This window comes from Apis mellifera, linkage group LG12, assembly GCF_003254395.2.
Source record: "Apis mellifera strain DH4 linkage group LG12, Amel_HAv3.1, whole genome shotgun sequence".
Lineage (NCBI taxonomy): Eukaryota > Metazoa > Arthropoda > Insecta > Hymenoptera > Apidae > Apis > Apis mellifera.
In genome coordinates, this window is record NC_037649.1 from 6,548,292 (window position 1) to 6,569,456 (window position 21,165).

At 40.3% G+C, this 21,165-nt stretch overlaps 1 protein-coding gene and 1 long non-coding RNA gene across 3 annotated transcripts in view; both read left to right on the forward strand.

Annotated features, from left to right (window-relative positions):
• The window catches only part of LOC410362 (MOXD1 homolog 2), a 190,100-nt gene that overhangs the window by 144,566 nt on the left and 24,369 nt on the right, over positions 1–21,165 (forward strand). The gene's annotated exons all lie outside the window — the stretch shown is intronic.
• On the forward strand, positions 5,705–6,847 carry LOC113219145. Its single transcript, XR_003305815.1, has 3 exons — positions 5,705–6,241; positions 6,310–6,390; positions 6,464–6,847. It is a non-coding gene; the product is annotated as an uncharacterized LOC113219145 (long non-coding RNA).

Sequence of the window (21,165 nt, forward strand, 5' to 3'; positions counted from 1 at the left end):
AGAACAAGATACGCAAAGAGGTGGCACTGTAAATTTTTGGTGGAAATCATTCTGGCAAAGTTTTTGGCTAAAATTTCGACTTTTCATTAGGAGAACATGATAGGCAAAGAGGTGGCACAGTAAATTTTTGGCAGAAATCATTCCTGGTAAGTATTTGGCTAAAATTTCGACTTTTCATTAGGAGAACATGATAGGCAAAGAGGTGGCACAGTAAATTTTTGGCAGAAGTCATTCCTGGTAAGTATTTGGCTAAAATTTCGACTTTTCATTAGGAGAACATGATAGGCAAAGAGGTGGCACAGTATATTTTTTGGCAGAAATCATTCCTGGTTTTTGGCTAAAATTTCGACTTTTCATTAGGAGAACATGATAGGCAAAGAGGTGGCACAGTAAATTTTTGGCAGAAGTCGTTCTGGTAAGTATTTGGCTAAAATTTCGACTTTTCATTAGGAGAACATGATAGGCAAAGAGGTGGCACTGTAAATTTTTGGTGGAAATCATTCTGGCAAGGTTTTTGGCTAAAATTTCGACTTTTCATTAGGAGAACATGATAGGCAAAGAGGTGGCACAGTAAATTTTTGGAAGAAATCATTCCTGGTAAGTATTTGGCTAAAATTTCGACTTTTCATTAGGAGAACATGATAGGCAAAGAGGTGGCACAGTATATTTTTGGCAGAAATCATTCCTGGTATTTGGCTAAAATTTCGACTTTTCATTAGGAGAACATGATAGGCAAAGAGGTGGCACTGTAAATTTTTGGTGGAAATTATTCTGGCAAGGTTTTTGGCTAAAATTTCGACTTTTCATTAGGAGAACATGATAGGCAAAGAGGTGGCACTGTAAATTTTTGGTGGAAATCATTCTGGCAAGGTTTTTGGCTAAAATTTCGACTTTTCATTAGGAGAACATGATAGGCAAAGAGGTGGCACTGTAAATTTTTGGTGGAAATCATTTTGGCAAAGTTTTTGGCTAAAATTTCGACTTTTCATTAGGAGAACATGATAGGCAAAGAGGTGGCACAGTAAATTTTTGGCAGAAATCATTCCTGGTAAGTATTTGGCTAAAATTTCGACTTTTCATTAGGAGAACATGATAGGCAAAGAGGTGGCACTGTAAATTTTTGGTGGAAATTATTCTGACAAGGTTTTTGGCTAAAATTTCGACTTTTCATTAGGAGAACATGATACGCAAAGAGGTGGCACTGTAAATTTTTGGTGGAAATTATTCTGACAAGGTTTTTGGCTAAAATTTCGACTTTTCATTAGGAGAACATGATAGGCAAAGAGGTGGCACTGTAAATTTTTGGTGGAAATCATTCTGGCAAGATTTTTGGCTAAAATTTCGACTTTTCATTAGGAGAACATGATAGGCAAAGAGGTGGCACAGTAAATTTTTGGCAGAAGTCATTCCTGGTAAGTATTTGGCTAAAATTTCGACTTTTCATTAGGAGAACATGATAGGCAAAGAGGTGGCACTGTAAATTTTTGGTGGAAATCATTTTGGCAAGGTTTTTGGCTAAAATTTCGACTTTTCATTAGGAGAACATGATAGGCAAAGAGGTGGCACAGTAAATTTTTGGCAGAAGTCATTCCTGGTAAGTATTTGGCTAAAATTTCGACTTTTCATTAGGAGAACATGATAGGCAAAGAGGTGGCACAGTAAATTTTTGGTGGAAATCATTCTGGCAAGGTTTTTGGCTAAAATTTCGACTTTTCATTAGGAGAACATGATACGCAAAGAGGTGGCACTGTAAATTTTTGGCAGAAGTCATTCCTGATAAGTATTTGGCTAAAATTTCGACTTTTCATTAGGAGAACATGATAGGCAAAGAGGTGGCACAGTAAATTTTTGGCAGAAATCATTCCTGGTAAGTATTTGGCTAAAATTTCGACTTTTCATTAGGAGAACATGATAGGCAAAGAGGTGGCACTGTAAATTTTTGGTGGAAATTATTCTGACAAGGTTTTTGGCTAAAATTTCGACTTTTCATTAGGAGAACATGATACGCAAAGAGGTGGCACTGTAAATTTTTGGTGGAAATTATTCTGACAAGGTTTTTGGCTAAAATTTCGACTTTTCATTAGGAGAACATGATAGGCAAAGAGGTGGCACAGTAAATTTTTGGCAGAAATCATTCCTGGTAAGTATTTGGCTAAAATTTCGACTTTTCATTAGGAGAACATGATAGGCAAAGAGGTGGCACAGTAAATTTTTGGCAGAAGTCATTCCTGGTAAGTATTTGGCTAAAATTTCGACTTTTCATTAGGAGAACATGATAGGCAAAGAGGTGGCACAGTATATTTTTGGCAGAAATCATTCCTGGTAAGTATTTGGCTAAAATTTCGACTTTTCATTAGGAGAACATGATAGGCAAAGAGGTGGCACTGTAAATTTTTGGTGGAAATCATTCTGGCAAAGTTTTTGGCTAAGATTTCGACTTTTCATTAGGAGAACATGATAGGCAAAGAGGTGGCACAGTAAATTTTTGGCAGAAATCATTCCTGGTAAGTATTTGGCTAAAATTTCGACTTTTCATTAGGAGAACATGATAGGCAAAGAGGTGGCACTGTAAATTTTTGGTGGAAATTATTCTGGCAAGGTTTTTTGGCTAAAATTTCGACTTTTCATTAGGAGAACATGATAGGCAAAGAGGTGGCACAGTAAATTTTTGGCAGAAGTCATTCCTGGTAAGTATTTGGCTAAAATTTCGACTTTTCATTAGGAGAACATGATAGGCAAAGAGGTGGCACAGTATATTTTTGGCAGAAATCATTCCTGGTAAGCATTTAGCTAAAATTTCGACTTTTCATTAGGAGAACATGATAGGCAAAGAGGTGGCACTGTAAATTTTTGGTGGAAATTATTCTGGCAAGGTTTTTGGCTAAAATTTCGACTTTTCATTAGGAGAACATGATAGGCAAAGAGGTGGCACTGTAAATTTTTGGTGGAAATCATTCTGGCAATGTTTTTGGCTAAAATTTCGACTTTTCATTAGGAGAACATGATAGGCAAAGAGGTGGCACTGTAAATTTTTGGTGGAAATCATTCTGACAAGGTTTTTGGCTAAAATTTCGACTTTTCATTAGGAGAACATGATAGGCAAAGAGGTGGCACTGTAAATTTTTGGTGGAAATCATTCTGGCAAGGTTTTGGCTAAAATTTCGACTTTTCATTAGGAGAACATGATAGGCAAAGAGGTGGCACTGTAATTTTTGTGAAAGGGGGTTGGAGAAGAAAAGGATGAACCAATACGTAAAATAACCCGAATGTTGTCTTTTCTTTTTTTTTTTTTTTTTTCCTTTTTAAAGGGTTAGAGATTGGCGTAAAAATATCGTCCAATACGAGGACGAAGAATTCATAATCGTTTGTTTGCTATATCATTGAAAAGTAAAGGAATTTATTCTGGAAATATCATTTGTTAATTATTCGCGATATTTTTGCGTTGCAGTATCATTCATTCGCGTTTCATCGATTTTCCGTGAGCAAAAAGGAAATGTTATTTTAACCAAAATAATATAGAAATACACTTGTCAATTAAATCACTATTATTTCTAATTTTTGACGAAAAAACAAATAAATGACAATATTAAATTTCCAAAATTAAAAATATTAACGAGCTTGCTCTAGTGATATATATTTATGCGAGCAATTATTAGAGATACTTAAAACTTATTTTAATATTGTATTTGTAAAATAAAAGATTCTTAAACCCTCGAATTCATATATTCTCATCGATCTCGTTATTTTCGAGATTATAAATTGCATTTTCGAGACAAGTCGCACATATCATATCGAGTTTTTCGAATCAATCTTCACGGCGCCTGATCGCCATCCAGGTCTAAAATTAAACGAGGAGGAAGCATACCCTTCCTCCTTTGTCCCAATTCTCGAAGGGTTGATACGATATTCTCACGGAGAACGATATATTATGTGCGATAACTTGGCTGCGGAAACGGGAAAGAGTTGTTCACCCGTAACTTACTTCAACTATCGCTGATCCCAAGATATTTGCTCGGAATTAACTCTTCGTTTAACTTCCCCGTACTTTGAGTCGAGATGGTTCACCGCGTACGCCACACGTCAGGATTATACGAGGGACGATAACGAGAAAAATGGCATTTTGGTGAACGATGGGAGATAGGGGAGAGGAGAGGGAAGAGGGAGGAGAAATAGAGGTGAATACCTTGTCTTCTAAGACTTGAACGGAAGTCGAGTAGTGAACGAAAAAGGTTTGAACGGGATACAGGCAAAAGGGAGAAGTTGGGAGAAGGGATATGAGAATTGGGAAGTAAGGAAACTTCAACGAGTGCTCTATCCAATGATTCGAAGAGGAGAAAGAGGAGGAGGAGGAAGAGGAGCAGGAATACAGTTTTCATGCCACGGAGTCTTCTCCTGCTCCTGTTCTCAAGGATCATCTCTCGTGGGACAGTTGCAGCGCGAATGTCGTTTTGGATCTTTTCCAGAGTTTGAATCTGGATCTCTGTTATCGTTAAAGTGAATCTTTCGAATTTGGATTGCTGATCGAGATTATTTGAAGATACGAATCGAGTCTGAATATAAGAAAAAGTAACGGAACGATTTTATTTTGAGAAATTAATCATTTAAGAGGATAATCTTTGCGTCGATCGTTCAATTTTCCGATAATTAGAAAGATATTAAATTCATAATTAAAATAATATCTGTTTATTAATGTAAATAAAATATTATCAATTATTTTCGAGATTATCGAGATGCAATTAAGGAATAAACGCGAGAAACAATTTTCACCAATGAAAAGCTTAATTGTTTTTGAGACGAGGAACACACTTGTGTTGTGCGTCAGTTAACAGATTCGATTCAATCGAAAAGTATTTTCACCATCTGGGTCTTGACGATTCTCTCCAGGGACACACCTGATCAAAAACACGAACAACTGCTCTCGCCTTCCCCTGTATGACGTATTCCCCATTGGAGGAGCGAAATTGGCACTTGGATAAGGTGCCACTTATCTTGCGCCGTGTGCATCGATTTTCTCACTACGCACGCGAAAGATTTCAGTCAACGATCGAACGTGCAGACGTGCAGTAGTTGCGGGGATAGGAAGCAAAGCTGCAATTTTCGTTGCCTCGAGGCGAATCGAGAAGGCAGAAGCTCGATGGCGACAAGTCCTGCCACCGATGTGCACTTCGAGCAACGAGCCTTACTTCGCTATCCTCCTCGAGGATCCCACGATCGACGAGATTAAATTAACGCGTGCATGCGATCTGTTTAAAGAATTTCTCACGGCAGCCAGGATCTCTCGTTCTTTTTTTTTTTTTTTTTTGCAAAATTCACGATTCGTGATTGAAATACTAATTTGAAACACTTTGAGTATGAAATCGCAGAAAATTAAAATTCGAGAATAAAGGATATACATATAAAGATTGTAGAGATGTTAGAATTTTTAAAATGGAATGTGGGATCTCCTGTATTTTCCAAATTATGCACATTGATTTTTTCTTCTCATCATTGTGAAAGCTACGACCTAGGATTCTGCGTTCCATTTTTGAAAATTATTATACTATTTTACTTTTTCTCTATATTATACTTTTTTCATTCGTATTTTGTAAAAAACTTATAATTCTAATCACAATTTTCTTAATTAAACATAGGATTGTCAATATATAACATATATTATAAACATTTTAATATTTGATTTCTCATATTTGTAATTCTTTTTCCTTTTTCTGTTAATACAATTCAATTTTCTAAATTCTCGAAATTGCAATCTCTCTCAAAAATGTTAAAGTTCTGCCAATTCTCGTGTGTCGTGTATATATACGTCACAAGTTGAAAAGGACAGGGACGCGTCCAAGATCGCCGGCAAACCGGAGAAAGTTTAAATTAACTCGCAATATCTGGCGGCTGTTAGCTACGCCAACTCTGATCCAAAGCACGGCCGCAGACATAATAGTTGCATTATCGCTGCCAACGGGTATTTCCTAGCTGGCATTTCGAGAAGAGATGATCGGACAGTTTAAACGTTCGGGCCAACACTTAATCGATCGGGCCGCGGTGGTTATCAGCACCGAAATAGAGGCGCGACTAGTGGGAAGAGCAAATGTGAACTTTGTTCGACAGTTGCAAATTTGGGTGCAATGGACGAAAAAGGACGAAAAATCAGGCGCAGAGATGGACAGATAGAGGGAAAGAGAATGTTATTCACTCGCGATTTTTCATACGAAAATGATTTCCATAGGAACGAGAGATTATTTCTCTCAAGGTTAGCATCAACGAAATCAACTTGGACGTATATTTTTTCGCGATGAATTCATCCTTTTAATATAACAGCATGTGGAAACCATTTGGACGCCGCTTCTCTCGTCACGGATAACTGGTAAAAGGATGGAAATTAACTTCAAAAGATTGCCTGTACGTATATACCTTGCCATTCTTCATTTGTATGAAATTCGTTTGTATTTTAACACAGTTTATTTATTTCTAGAAACGTTTTCCTTCCAATATATAACGCAATCGACTTCAATCTTTGAGTTATTTGCGAAAGACATTAATAAAATTACAGCATTGAATTCTTTCTACTATTACTCTAAGTTAAAAAGAAAAAATATGAGATGGAGAAAAAACGTATGTATAATCCGTGAATCCTATATTTGCATTCTATATATTCTGTATCCTATATATCCTGTATCGTGCGTATTCTATATATCCTAACTCTTGGAAATAAGTAAATTGTCAAAAAACGATTAATTGCGCAATATATGACAAATAAGTAAGTAATGTAGTAAGTTAAAATATAGAAAAATTTTATATATTATTATATCTACAATTACATTTTGTAATTACAAAAACGAAAATTTAAACAAATATTTCTACAGAATTTCATAAAAAATTTCATATGGTGTGGCAATTACATTTTTATATGATATATCATATAAAGATATAATTTCCTAATACAAAAACAAAAATTTAGTTAAAAATTTACTAATTTTCCTTAAAACAAATATTTGGACCAAATTTCAATTTTTCATAAAAAGAATATAATTCTAGAAGGGATAAAACGCGAAAATTTTCAAAAATTATTAGTTTGATAATATCTCGATCCCCGCTGGCAAGTTTCGTGGTGTGCCACAAACTTGCCAGCGGGGATCGAGGGATCGCCGTTGACACGGGTGGGGGCTCGTGTCGACCAAATGGCGATTTTACGACGTAGCAACGCCGGTGTGGCCCCGGTGTCGCTAAAAAACATTCGAGGGGCATGTCATTCGCCCCATCGGGAAATGTTGCAAAGAAGCAAAGGGCGGGGAACACCGGAGATTTTCGATAAGAAATTCCGGTGCTTCCCAAAACGCCATAGCAGGCCACCGTGGGGGTTTTAGCCGGTAAGAGTCCGGCACTACCTCGACCTCTCCCCCCAGGGAGGCCGAGGTGTCCTATGAGGATTTCCCCCACGTAAAAAAAAAAAAAAAAAAAATTTCTAGCTAAAATCTTCAACAATCGTTACGAGAAGATACACCTAAAGAAGAATGGAAACTAAAGCAACGTCTCTGGCAGATTAAACTTTTCACCTGCCATCATTTGCATAAAACAAACATCGAAGTTTTCACCTGCTCTTCCATCCAGGGTTAACGCCCGACCTGGGATGTCGCGACGTCGATCTCACCTCGAACCTCGATCGAAACTTATATATAATCGTTTCTGTTCCAATAGAGGTTTCAACTTTGTTTCAACACCGAGCCGGCACACGTAACAATTAAGCGTTTGAAAAGTTTCGAAAACGTAACGCGATAATTGAATGGAACGGTCGGATCGGGAGGGGGTTGGTTTTATCCGTTTTTGAATTTCTGCCGTCCATTTCCATTTACAGGTCACTGCCCTTTGCAGTAGAACGGAAACGAGTGTATTTTCGTTTAAGATCTCTCTACTTTTCCTTCGAGAATTTCGAGATAAGATTCCTTGATCCAAGAGAGGTATCGATTTTTTTTTATAAATTTAGGCAAATGAGGATTTTATATAACAATAATATCACTATATTATTATAACAATGCGACATTTGTGAAGTTATTAATGGAAAAAAAATTCTTGAAAATTGTGACAATTAATCTATACATTGTAATATACAAGAATTAAAAGTAACTTACAAAGGAGAAATTGCGAACAAGAAATTGTTACTCAAAATAAAAAGCGCGAAATACTGAGATGTAAAATAAAACTAATATTATTCACAAGTCACTTAAAAATAAATCCATCGGAATCTCAACAAAATTCTTCAATATCTATATTTATCGAAAAAATAACCAAGGTCTAACAATTATCAAGAAATTTGAAACCGAATTTCGATCCGAAGCGACAATTATATATTCACGGATGAACCTTCCCCCCTCCCTCCTTTTGTTCCCTCGAATAACGGATTTCTTTCCATTCCCATACTTCTATCCGCTCTCCGACGTTCCGCCACAATGTCTCCCCGCACGAGGAATTGATAACGGCTGCTTTATTATTCCGGCATCCGAGCGGCGCATGTCGCCTCCATTGTCGCTTCTTGACTCGAGATAGCGAGCTCGTGAACACTCGCATCCGAGTCCCGGCCATTGATAAAAGCCGGTGATGAGAAAGCTTGTTAGAAACGTTATCCACGGCGGGACACCTGTTACTGGCGCGTCGCCGCGGGAGTTGGTTCTTGCGGAGTGGAAAAAAAAAAAAGAAAAAAAAAAGGGAAAAAAAGGAAAATTTATCGAACCGAGAACGGAACCGCGAAACTGTGGAAAAACACGGGGATGATGGAATTTCGAGCGTGCCCGACCATGAGCTTATGGGATCGCGCAGTCTTAACTCATATTAATCCAAGGATTCAGGAAGGGGAGGGGGGAGGGGCGTGGGCGTTTCGATAAGCGCGTAATTCACGGCCAAAGAAGATTACAACCGAATGCGAGCTTTTTCCACGAGGTAATTCCAAATTTTATCCCGGCCGCGCTTTTAGATATTCGCGCTGGTTAATACAGGGGTTGATGCAGTTCGTAGCTCTGGGTTTTAGAATTATTTTTTTGAAAGCATTTCTCTTTCTTTTTTTTTTTTTTTCGAGGGAGATATTCTTGCGTTCGGTGGAATGGAGCGCGGAGAATAATTAGAAGAAGTAATTGTGGAAATTTGAATAGTTTGAGTATAATAATAATACGTATTGTGGACGCGTCTTTTTGCGCGTGCATTCCTGTAAATTTTTGTGTTGTTCAAATTTTTTGCGGTTATGTATTAAATATCCATGTGAAGAACATGGGATATCTTTTCAAATATTCTTTCGAAGATCGAATAGAAAAATTATTTCGTTTCGATCGATAAAATATTCGATTAGTTATAACGAATAAACTAATTAAAAAAAATTACTTAGCTTATAGAACTGAAAATATATGCTATTTAAAAAAAATTTACTTACTAAGAGAACTAAACATTCCCTCGTCCATGAAAAATGCTCGTCGCTAATTAACAATTAACAACGAACGAGCCAAGCGAAGCTTGTAGCATCCGATACAAACCTCCATAAAAACTCTATTATTCGTTAATTAAAATTTACATAATCATCGGGGCAAGAGAATTTTCGCTAATACATTTCTGATTAATTATTTCCCTCCCTTTCCCCGAGAGTGCGCTCTCTACGATTTCTATCGCCTCGTCTACTTGTCATCTCGCGCAGCTTTCGTAATTCCGCCTCGTAAAACTTCGTAATGATGCAGATATTCAGGGTTCCTTGTACGTGTCCCGTGTCACGTACGCGTCATATCCACATGGATGTAAAATATATATATATATATATATATATATATACACGTAAAGGAATATAAATTGAACGGTGGCAAGGTTACTTGCAATATGCAACTTGGCTTCTCAATTTCTTCGGCGCGCTTTCACGCATGGAATGGAATCCAATCGGTGACCCACATTTTCCTTCGATGCTCTCGCAGCTACGAGCGGATTTATAGAAGAGGAATCTTCGTAATATCCCATCGTCGATTCGTGCAAACCTCGCCGATGTCTATTTCAAAAGAATTCCTCCGTTGTCGAGCTCGAAATGAAAGGGGGTTGGAGAAGAAAAGGATGAACCAATACGTAAAATAACCCGAATGTTGTCTTTTCTTTTTTTTTTTTTTTTTTCCTTTTTAAAGGGTTAGAGATTGGCGTAAAAATATCGTCCAATACGAGGACGAAGAATTCATAATCGTTTGTTTGCTATATCATTGAAAAGTAAAGGAATTTATTCTGGAAATATCATTTGTTAATTATTCGCGATATTTTTGCGTTGCAGTATCATTCATTCGCGTTTCATCGATTTTCCGTGAGCAAAAAGGAAATGTTATTTTAACCAAAATAATATAGAAATACACTTGTCAATTAAATCACTATTATTTCTAATTTTTGACGAAAAAACAAATAAATGACAATATTAAATTTCCAAAATTAAAAATATTAACGAGCTTGCTCTAGTGATATATATTTTATGCGAGCAATTATTAGAGATACTTAAAACTTATTTTAATATTGTATTTGTAAAATAAAAGATTCTTAAACCCTCGAATTCATATATTCTCATCGATCTCGTTATTTTTCGAGATTATAAATTGCATTTTCGAGACAAGTCGCACATATCATATCGAGTTTTTCGAATCAATCTTCACGGCGCCTGATCGCCATCCAGGTCTAAAATTAAACGAGGAGGAAGCATACCCTTCCTCCTTTGTCCCAATTCTCGAAGGGTTGATACGATATTCTCACGGAGAACGATATATTATGTGCGATAACTTGGCTGCGGAAACGGGAAAGAGTTGTTCACCCGTAACTTACTTCAACTATCGCTGATCCCAAGATATTTGCTCGGAATTAACTCTTCGTTTAACTTCCCCGTACTTTGAGTCGAGATGGTTCACCGCGTACGCCACACGTCAGGATTATACGAGGGACGATAACGAGAAAAATGGCATTTTGGTGAACGATGGGAGATAGGGGAGAGGAGAGGGAAGAGGGAGGAGAAATAGAGGTGAATACCTTGTCTTCTAAGACTTGAACGGAAGTCGAGTAGTGAACGAAAAAGGTTTGAACGGGATACAGGCAAAAGGGAGAAGTTGGGAGAAGGGATATGAGAATTGGGAAGTAAGGAAACTTCAACGAGTGCTCTATCCAATGATTCGAAGAGGAGAAAGAGGAGGAGGAGGAAGAGGAGCAGGAATACAGTTTTCATGCCACGGAGTCTTCTCCTGCTCCTGTTCTCAAGGATCATCTCTCGTGGGACAGTTGCAGCGCGAATGTCGTTTTGGATCTTTTCCAGAGTTTGAATCTGGATCTCTGTTATCGTTAAAGTGAATCTTTCGAATTTGGATTGCTGATCGAGATTATTTGAAGATACGAATCGAGTCTGAATATAAGAAAAAGTAACGGAACGATTTTATTTTGAGAAATTAATCATTTAAGAGGATAATCTTTGCGTCGATCGTTCAATTTTCCGATAATTAGAAAGATATTAAATTCATAATTAAAATAATATCTGTTTATTAATGTAAATAAAATATTATCAATTATTTTCGAGATTATCGAGATGCAATTAAGGAATAAACGCGAGAAACAATTTTCACCAATGAAAAGCTTAATTGTTTTTGAGACGAGGAACACACTTGTGTTGTGCGTCAGTTAACAGATTCGATTCAATCGAAAAGTATTTTCACCATCTGGGTCTTGACGATTCTCTCCAGGGACACACCTGATCAAAAACACGAACAACTGCTCTCGCCTTCCCCTGTATGACGTATTCCCCATTGGAGGAGCGAAATTGGCACTTGGATAAGGTGCCACTTATCTTGCGCCGTGTGCATCGATTTTCTCACTACGCACGCGAAAGATTTCAGTCAACGATCGAACGTGCAGACGTGCAGTAGTTGCGGGGATAGGAAGCAAAGCTGCAATTTTCGTTGCCTCGAGGCGAATCGAGAAGGCAGAAGCTCGATGGCGACAAGTCCTGCCACCGATGTGCACTTCGATCTCCAAGTTTTATAATTCTATAGATCACGAAAATTCGATATCACGAATTCTCTAGCGCTAATTAACACCTGCCTTTCCATTCTCCTGCACCAAAGTTTCTGCACTCCCCACAGGATTCCAAATCTCTTCCAGTATCTTCCATGGAATGATTTCCATGGAATGCAAATTCCGCCCCATGCAAAAAAATCCCGGAAGAAATGGTTTTATCTTATTTTTCAGGCTCCGTTAATAACCTTACAAATTGCAATATCTGGGGAATTCGGTCGCACGATTTTCGAACGAGCCGAGTTTAATTAACACCTGCCCCTCATCTTTTCAACACCAAAACCTTTCTCGCGCTTAATTTCTCGCTCCACGCGCGATTCTAAATCTCTCTTCAAGACCTTCCCTACGATTTTCCATGGAATGCAAATGTGCGAAAATTTTGAAAGAGATGATTTTTTTATCCTCGGTTCTACGGTTAATAAGTTGGGGAAAAAATCCGTCGCGTATATACGTATCTGGTAATTTCACATTTGTATTGCGATACAAATTGAATTGGAAGCTTGGTTATCCACGTATATTTTTCTATCCAACGGATACAGCGTTCGACTGTTGTAAATAGGAGATATATAAATCACCAACTATCGGCGTTATCGTCCGGTTTCTGGCCACTGTCTAACTTGTCGCGCGTGCACACACGTGTTAGACACGCGTCGCTTTTGTCGATCCTGTCGATCGTTTGCGGCTCACGTAACAACGGGGAGGGAATATAACGCGGCGCGGTTCATATGTTTCATTTACGGGGACTCCACTTTCATCAGGCTGGCTTTATTTCGAGTTACACGCGAGTCGACTCTCTCATCAGCTTTTTACGGCGGCGATTTATACGCGCGGAAACGCGACGACTTTGAGCGCGGTGATATCCGGCCGCGTAAAATCTGGTGGAAAATAATGCCGTATTTGGGTCACGTTGCAGCGGAGGGTAAAGAAAAAGAGGGAGAGAGAAAAATTCAGTGAATAGAATTGCGAATATTTCGTACGCCGGATATGAAATAAAGGATTAATAATTACCAACAGTCGAATCGTCTTTATTTAAATGGGATCTCTTAGCGATTTAAGCTAAGCTTGATATCGATATTGCAGATAATAAGCGGACTTTTAAATGATTTTAAATTTATTCCGACTTGCTTAAAAATCTACTGATTCACATTTTGAACGTGTGCGAAGGAAAAATCTCCGACTCTTTACTTAAAAAAAACCTCGACCAAAAATTAAAAACAAATATCGGAAATGTTTAACCGAGGAAAACAGTACTTATCTTCCTTCGTCCAATAAGTATGAATTCCAGGGAGCGAAACTGCTTCAAGAAAGGGTCGGACAAGCCAACCCCCGATGACGTAGCCAGATAAATCTGGCGGGAAACTTGCCAGGAATATAAGTTCGTGACGTTATCGTATGATAAATATGAGAAAAAGGAAGGAATTAGTCAGCGATATTAGCAAGGGGGAAAATTCTTCTACAATCTCCGCAGATAATTATCTCCGACCGACTGAATTATCGCCCCGCCGATCCAACGAATCGAACTGATCGGAATCGATATATCCTCCTGGAGGAACGCGAAATCCTATTCGTAAAACGCAAACCGTTTTTCGTTGTGTCCCAATATTTCAAATCCGCGGCAAACAAATCTGCGGAGCTGTCTGCTTTCCATTTCCCGGGGCCGACATGCCTCTAAATCAATGCGAAGTCAACGTTCTCGGATGCATAAGAATTCACCAGGCATCAGGAGAGTGGCGTGTCGAGATGACGGTATTCCGATTCGTCGTTTGCGGCCACACACATATACACACACACAGAGAAATTCAATCAGCCGGTTGAGAATACACGCGCTCGCTTGGGGAGGTAAAAGGGGGGGTAAATCGGTTTGGTATCGCGGGGACGCAGCGATCGAGGAAAAAAACGTATTCCATTCCTATTACGCGGCTTATTCGTCCCAATCCACCGGTCTTCCGCCGAGGGCGCCAAAGTCGTTTTCCCTTTTACAGAAGCCCCCCCCCCCCCCCGAGTGTACGACGGCCGGTGAATACACCCGTTTTGCGCCCCCGGAGTGGCAACCACTCTTCCGGTATTCGCCACTCGATCTTCAATTTCGTCCCTCCATACACGAAATCCCGGCATTCCCGCGAAATCCCGCGCTATTTCTCGCTATTCGACTTGCTATCCACAGGCTTGCCCCATTCCCGCGCCCATTCCGCGTATTTGCCAGCTCGTGTACTCCTCCTGGAGTACGAGTTCACGGCTGCCTTCCCCCCTTCCTACGAGGGTTCGAGGCTTTCTGAAAACCTACTGCCGACAGCAACCCAACCGTGCGTCATTCCTACTACCCTTCCGCCCTCTTCCAATCCTCCATCGCCCCTCATCCCTTATACCGATCTTTCTTATACACGCGCACCGCGCCTCCAATGGAGTCGAACGTTTCACCCGTTTTCGCGTCTACCACCTGGCCACGCTCCATTTTTCTCCATCCTTCCAATCTTTCACCGTTTTCTCGCCTTGTTGCTTCCCTCCGGCCGGGTTTATTCGGCTAAATAGCCGGTTGGCCTTTTGCTACCGTTGGCTTGATTGGATGGTTGCTTCGGCCAGGCGCACGCATCAATGAGTCGAATGAGCGCAACTTTTAGATCAATCGCGGCCCGTCGGTTCGATTTCAAAGCCGGTAAGGTATTCGTTCCCCTGCTCCTCCCGTCTTCTATGTGTACACGCGCGCAATCCTCGCGGCTATCGGCTCCTACCTCCTACGCTACCTTGTCAGCTACCTCCGATTCCACTTCGCGTCCACCATCCGTTGTACCATCCCCTGTTTGTATCCGTTTTTCGGCAGTTTGTTTCAACGATTTCCTGACGCGTGTTTGGAAGTTTTGTCCATTCGAGAGGAGGAGGGGGGTGAGACGGGAGAAACGAACGAGAACAAAGGGAGGGAAAATCGAGGAGGGAGTTGGAAAGATCGAAAAGAATTTTCGCAACAGTATCGGGTCGATACTGTTTTTATCCAATCTTGACGTCTATTGCATTCGGCTCATGATTTCGTTGTACACTGGGGATATTGCGCGAGGTCTCCATCGTTTGGCCAAACAGTACGTGCCGCTCTTTTTCGCATCTCTTTTCTACTCGATTTTATCCTATACCTCTTTCTCTTTTCCTCGATTCTACTCCCACTTCCCGTAGATAGATAGATTAAATAAACGTAAAATTCTATTATCGAAAGTGATTTTCTCTGAAACGGGAAATGAAATGGATCTCTTGTGTTACGAGCGGAATGGAGCATTGTAATCAGGCAAAGTAACGAACGAAACTTAATATTTTCATGTAAGATAATGATGAGAAAAAATAAAAAAAAATTTTGTCGTCGTTCGAAAGATAAAAGAGATCGTACTCTTCGAGTCGCTTTTTGATTCATCCCGATATCTCGATCCGTTTCCGAGTTATAAGCATTCAAAGTTTCGCTTAACATAGCGCAAGAAATTATGAATGGACCCCCGAGTCATTGACCCACATTATTTCCTGGAAACGCGTACTACGTTTTTCTAGGAATCGCGTCTGACACTCGTCTGCAGTTTGGGATAGGTCGATGAGACTAGGTGCGAGCGAGAGGTCCGAGTAAACGGTTAAAAATTATCCCTTTCTTTGCACGACGATATCTCGGCAACTGAAAGTCGGATCGGGATAAACGAAAATACATTTTAAAGGGGAAGGTTCCGCGTTTCCAACGATTTTTTACTCGTTCGTCAAAAGTGATTATCTTCGGAGTTATAGAGGTTTAAAGTTTTACTAATTTTAATAGAGTTTTTAATCCGGTTCAAGTTAAATGATTAAAAATTAGCTTTTCTTTGCACGACGATATCTCGGGAACCGGAGGTCGTATCGGAATAAATCGAAAAGCCTTTTAAAGAGCAAGATTCCGTGCTTCTGTTGGTCTTTCATTTACTCGCTAAAACTTATTATTTTCGAGGATATAGCGTTTCAAACTTTTCGTAATTTTAATACCGTTTAATTGTGTTTCGAGGTAAATTATACGATGAATATGTTTATTCCTGGAAGAATATTGTTTATTAACGATCTTGCTGGTGGTACATTGAAGATTCTAAATTGAATTAAAAGTTATCTTAAGTTCTCCCGTAAAGTGAAGTTGAATCCCTATTTAATCGATCCGGTTCAAGTTTAATTAAATTCAAATCTTAACCTTCGATATCAGTCTTGTTTTCTACGGTTTAACACTGGATCTTTGAGAATCATTATTATTTTTTTATGCGCGTGAATATTTTAATCATCAATAAAAAAAAATAAACTCCTATCTTTGCTTTATAAGACATCTACATTTGTATAAAGTATACAAAACATGTATAATATGAAAGATACATATTTGCATAGAAAGAAAAGTCTGCTAATCATTTTACACTTTCATCGTTATTCGAGATCTTCTCGTTTTCATTCTCCCAGATCGTAACAATAGATTTTTAATAAATGGATAACAAGAAAAAGAAGCGAAGAAAGGGTTGAAAAGATGGAATCCGCCCGGATTGAACGTTAACGACGTGGTGGCTTGTATCGCTAGATACAATAAACCAGCTACACGCGAGTGAAATCGTTCAATGGGCGCATGTCTGCAATTTATTATCCTTTATATCACGTACGATGAAACTAGCGAGCTAGGGAGCGAAGGATTGATAGGCGAGGATCGAGGGACGAACCGAACGAAACTGAGGAATCGAACGGAAAAGAAGCGAAGAGAAAGAGAGAGAGTAGGCGAAAAAAACGAGGTGAAAAAAACGAAGGCATGGAAAAGGTTCGCCAGTGGCGAATTGAATCGATTTCACCCAATCAGCGACGCCGTTAATAGCAATCAACGGTCCTTCCCCTTTCGGTCTTTGGCAAACGATCGGACTAATTACTGATCGGGATAAGGCACGTGGCGTTCCAGCCAATATGTGCACGGATATCGGACGTGTCGAACTTCCTTTCTTTCCCTCTCGTTTCCTCCAGCCTCGATTCTCTCTCGTTCCTTGCCTCCCGTCCTCCTTTCTCCTTTGTCCGTCCCTCGAAATCTGCTTGATGAGAGGCACGCACGCGTGTTTACGAGGGAAAAGACGAGGGAGGATGGGAAAGGAAAGGAAAAGGGGTAATCGCGACACGATAGGGCCGAGAAGACGAGGAGATAGAGAGAGAAGAGGGCAAGTTTTCAGTGTGCGCGATAACGACTGGCATCAGCAGCGCCTCTTCTTCCTACCTTCCTAGTTTCTACGAGCTTAATGTTTCTATATAGGAGTGGAAAAGGAGTTGAAAGTGGGAGGGATGGAGTGGAAGAAGGGTGGAGAGAGAGAGAGAGAAGGAGAGGCATCGTTGTACTACGTCAAGACAATAAGTACCATTAAGATAACCGTAGGGGGGCTTAGATAACCCCCGCGTGAACTCGGTGGGTCCGTAATGGAAGATTCCATTTTAGACTAGAGAGTTATTTATTTTTATGCCTTAAAAGACACCGTCTTTTTCACCCTTTATCTTCCGTTTTGACCATTCAATTTTTAAAGCAATTTAATTTCCCAACTACATTTAATCGAATCATCGTACCTCGTTGCCTCTTTTAAATTTGAAATGTTTATTACGAATGTATCTAACAAAAGGAACGTTGTTTTTTTTTTCTCCCTCCTCCATATATCTTATACCCAGTATTTCCTGATAATAGTAAAATGTAAGCACGACGAACGTCCACGAAGACCGTCCGCGAACCGTATAGGTGTATCGCAAGGGACCACGAAATTTTATGGTCCCAGACATCCATTGTTCCGAAACTGTCTTGCAGCCAGCGTTAATGACAATGATTAATATTGACCCACGTGTACGTTGAAGCGGAGTAATACAGTCTCCTGGTGAGACATGGCGGGTAAACTTTAGCGTCTGCCTGCCCCACCTACGCCCCTTAGGGATTCCTCGGCTCGTCGACACGACAGCCAGCGTCAAAAGTTAGGATATCTCGGCGCTGGCCCGTGCTCCGACAATCGACAAGACTAACTCGCGTATTCTTATTAAACCTTTCACCTCCCTTTTCCCTTCCCTTCCCGCGAATCAAACGGAAGATCAAGCGTGGAGAGCCCTCGCAATCGTAGCAACTTTAAACCTGTCGTTTCAAACAAAAACAAGGCTAAACGACAAACACGGCTTCGATTTAAATTAAAAACTTTCTTGAGCTTATAAACGGATCGATGCGAAGGGTAGAGAATTTTTTTTCTTACTTTTCTCTTTATAGCACATATACACTGAGTGACTAAATTTAACAACGACTTACATAATTCCTCAACGTGTATTCATATGGTCTGTAATCCAAGATGCTCGAGTGTTCGATACTCAAATCGATTACAATTACAAGGAAGAAAACGTCGGGCCGAGCTCGCCAATAATTCACAAGCGGCAAAGTAAGTAGCGTGGTCGTAAACGAACACACGTGTGATTCCATTGGGAATGGCTGTGGATGCCGGTGGAAAGCGGAAGGTCTTCTGAATCATTAATTATACAAGTGTTGCACGTACTTACCAGGTTTGCCGACGCGAATATTCAATCGGCTTACCTCTCTATCCGCATGGGCCGTTGCCCAACTTCCACCGGATAAACCACGTTTCAAGTGGTTTTGCACCGTTCACTTTTTTAATTTCGTCCATCGATAAATCTGAACGGATATCGCGCCTGTCTTATTTCAACGATCGATTGATAATGCTTGATTGACAGCAAACACTTTGGAAACGTTCGATTTTCCTTTCCTCTAATCTACTCGACATAGATTCGTGCGATTGTCGCTTTTAAATCGTTTCTGCCTCATCGAGTCTCGTCTCCTCTTATCCGACTCGACTGTTTTAATCCTACGTAAGACCGGCGGATCGATACCAAGATCGATCGATAATTGTCGAGGAAGCAGAAGGAGGAGCGACGAACTCGAATGGACATCGATGAAAGAAAATTGCTCTTATTGATCCCATCGATACCAAGTCCATCCAATTGGAAATTGAATCCATGTTCCGCCCATTTGTTGAAATAACGGAACTCGATGTATATCGCGATACATAAGGTTGGCTGGATCGCTTAATCCGCTAAAATGGACACCGTCCGCCTTTTATCGACACGATCACGTCGTATAACGCAAACGCCTACGCGATGTCTTCGCTCTATTTCGCGTGGGATCTTAACCTGGGGAGATATACCGAAACTTTCGCCCGAGTTTACTCGTTAATGACCGAGTACATAGCGGGGGAGCGTGCTCAGGTATCTAGATGGCCGCGTATTCACCGATGTTAGCTCGTCGTCGGCTGATGAAGAGAGGTGGGGCGATGATCCTCGATGCGAACCGATGGAATCTTGTTACCGTGCACTGTCTCTTTTCAACTGCCGCCGACCCGATTGTACACAAAACAGGGACCAATCAATGTTTCCTCATGAATTATATCGGATCAGTTTGTGAAATGTGATGGCTCTTCTCCCGTTCCAATGTTGGAAATTGAATGTTTGAATTGAATAAAATTTAAGAGGATACTTCTTTGGGATTGCTTTTCACGCTTGTCTCGCCATTGAGATATAATTGTTACTTTTAATCCAGTTAGTTCAATCCATTAGTAAAAAACGTTCCCCAAGATCGATGAATATTACTCCATCTATAGGAACAATATATTATTACAGAGTTGCTTTCATGCGTGATCTCGAACCAGGAATTTGTTTGTCGCTTCGAAATTTCACTCGAATTTTATTTATACCTGCGCGTAAATACGTATAAACTTTTTCAATTTTATAACCGAGATTCCAATTTCGGGTGGAACTAAATGGTAATCCCGACGCATTGAGAATTCATCGGAATTTGAAGCGCGTGATCGCGTGTCGCGCGAGTATCGCTCGCGGCCTAATTACAACGCGAAATATTTATAATGGGTGGCCGATCGATCCCCGCGCGGTTTATAAAATTTCATCATACACGGGCCGGGCATCATTTAAAATTCAATTTGTTTTACCAACAGTACGGCGGGGCCGTACGGGCGACACGAACATAACATGTATACCAGGTGTGTCTTTGCCGCGCCTCTCCCTCTACACGCTTTAAACTCATTATTCATGGCCGGCCGGGAGCTTTAATCGCGAGAAACTTTAATCACGCGATTCTAAAATTATCTGCCGGCGCCACGGAAGGGCCGAGCCTTGAGGAAGGGTTAAAGCCTAGACATTGGTCGCGACTCGAGAATAAATAAAAAAAAGGAAATGGAAACTTCTTCTCGTGTCAGTTCAGATCAGATCGTGTCTTCGTTTCGTCGAACGACACGTATTATGTTCTCCAACGAAAGAAACGTACATTTAATTCGATCGAATGTTTTTTTTTTTCCCTTTTTTTTTACCGAGTTAAACGCGTCTCGTTTCGTGGATTTTATTTACGGTATATCGAAATCAAAAAAAAAAAAAAGGGAACGAAATTAAAAACGAGAGGGGCGAGAAATTTACGTGGAAAATTTTTTTACATTAATCAATTTCGAGATCCGTGAACCGAAATAAATTTATCACCGGCGTGCTACGTTTCTAAATCCCTTTATTTATGATCCGTGGGAAAAAAGGAAAGGAGGGAGGGGAAAAAATTGCAAAGGGAAAGAGAGAGAGAGAGAGAGAGAGAGAGAAAATGCTCGCGCGGTCGTAATAACAGGCAGTCTATTGGAGGACCGATGGAAAAATTTACAGGGAAATTCGATTATCTCTGTCAGCGGGAGATTCGAGCTGCAGGTGTCGGATACGCGGCGAGCGTTCCAATGCGAATTCGGATCTAATCGATGTAGACATGCGGGGGTTGCAACGGTGGCAGCGCGACGATTTCAATGGGATGGATGGAGAGGATGGGTCGTGTTACAGATGACTGGGCTGCGCGAACGATATGCATATCGCGTTCCAGTCGAAGCGTTCGAGATCTGCATTGCCCCCTCGCGAAGAGAAGAAGAAAAAGAAGAAGAAGAAGAAGAAGGTTGCATCTCTCTACGAGATTTACGCACATTACGTAACGTCGCTTTGGAAAGATGTCTATCGGTTGAAATGTGATTCGATTCCCGGAGCAAACTGTGTTACATAAGTGGTTGTCTGCTCGAGATTCAGCCTCCAAGTTCGGGGCGGAAGGAG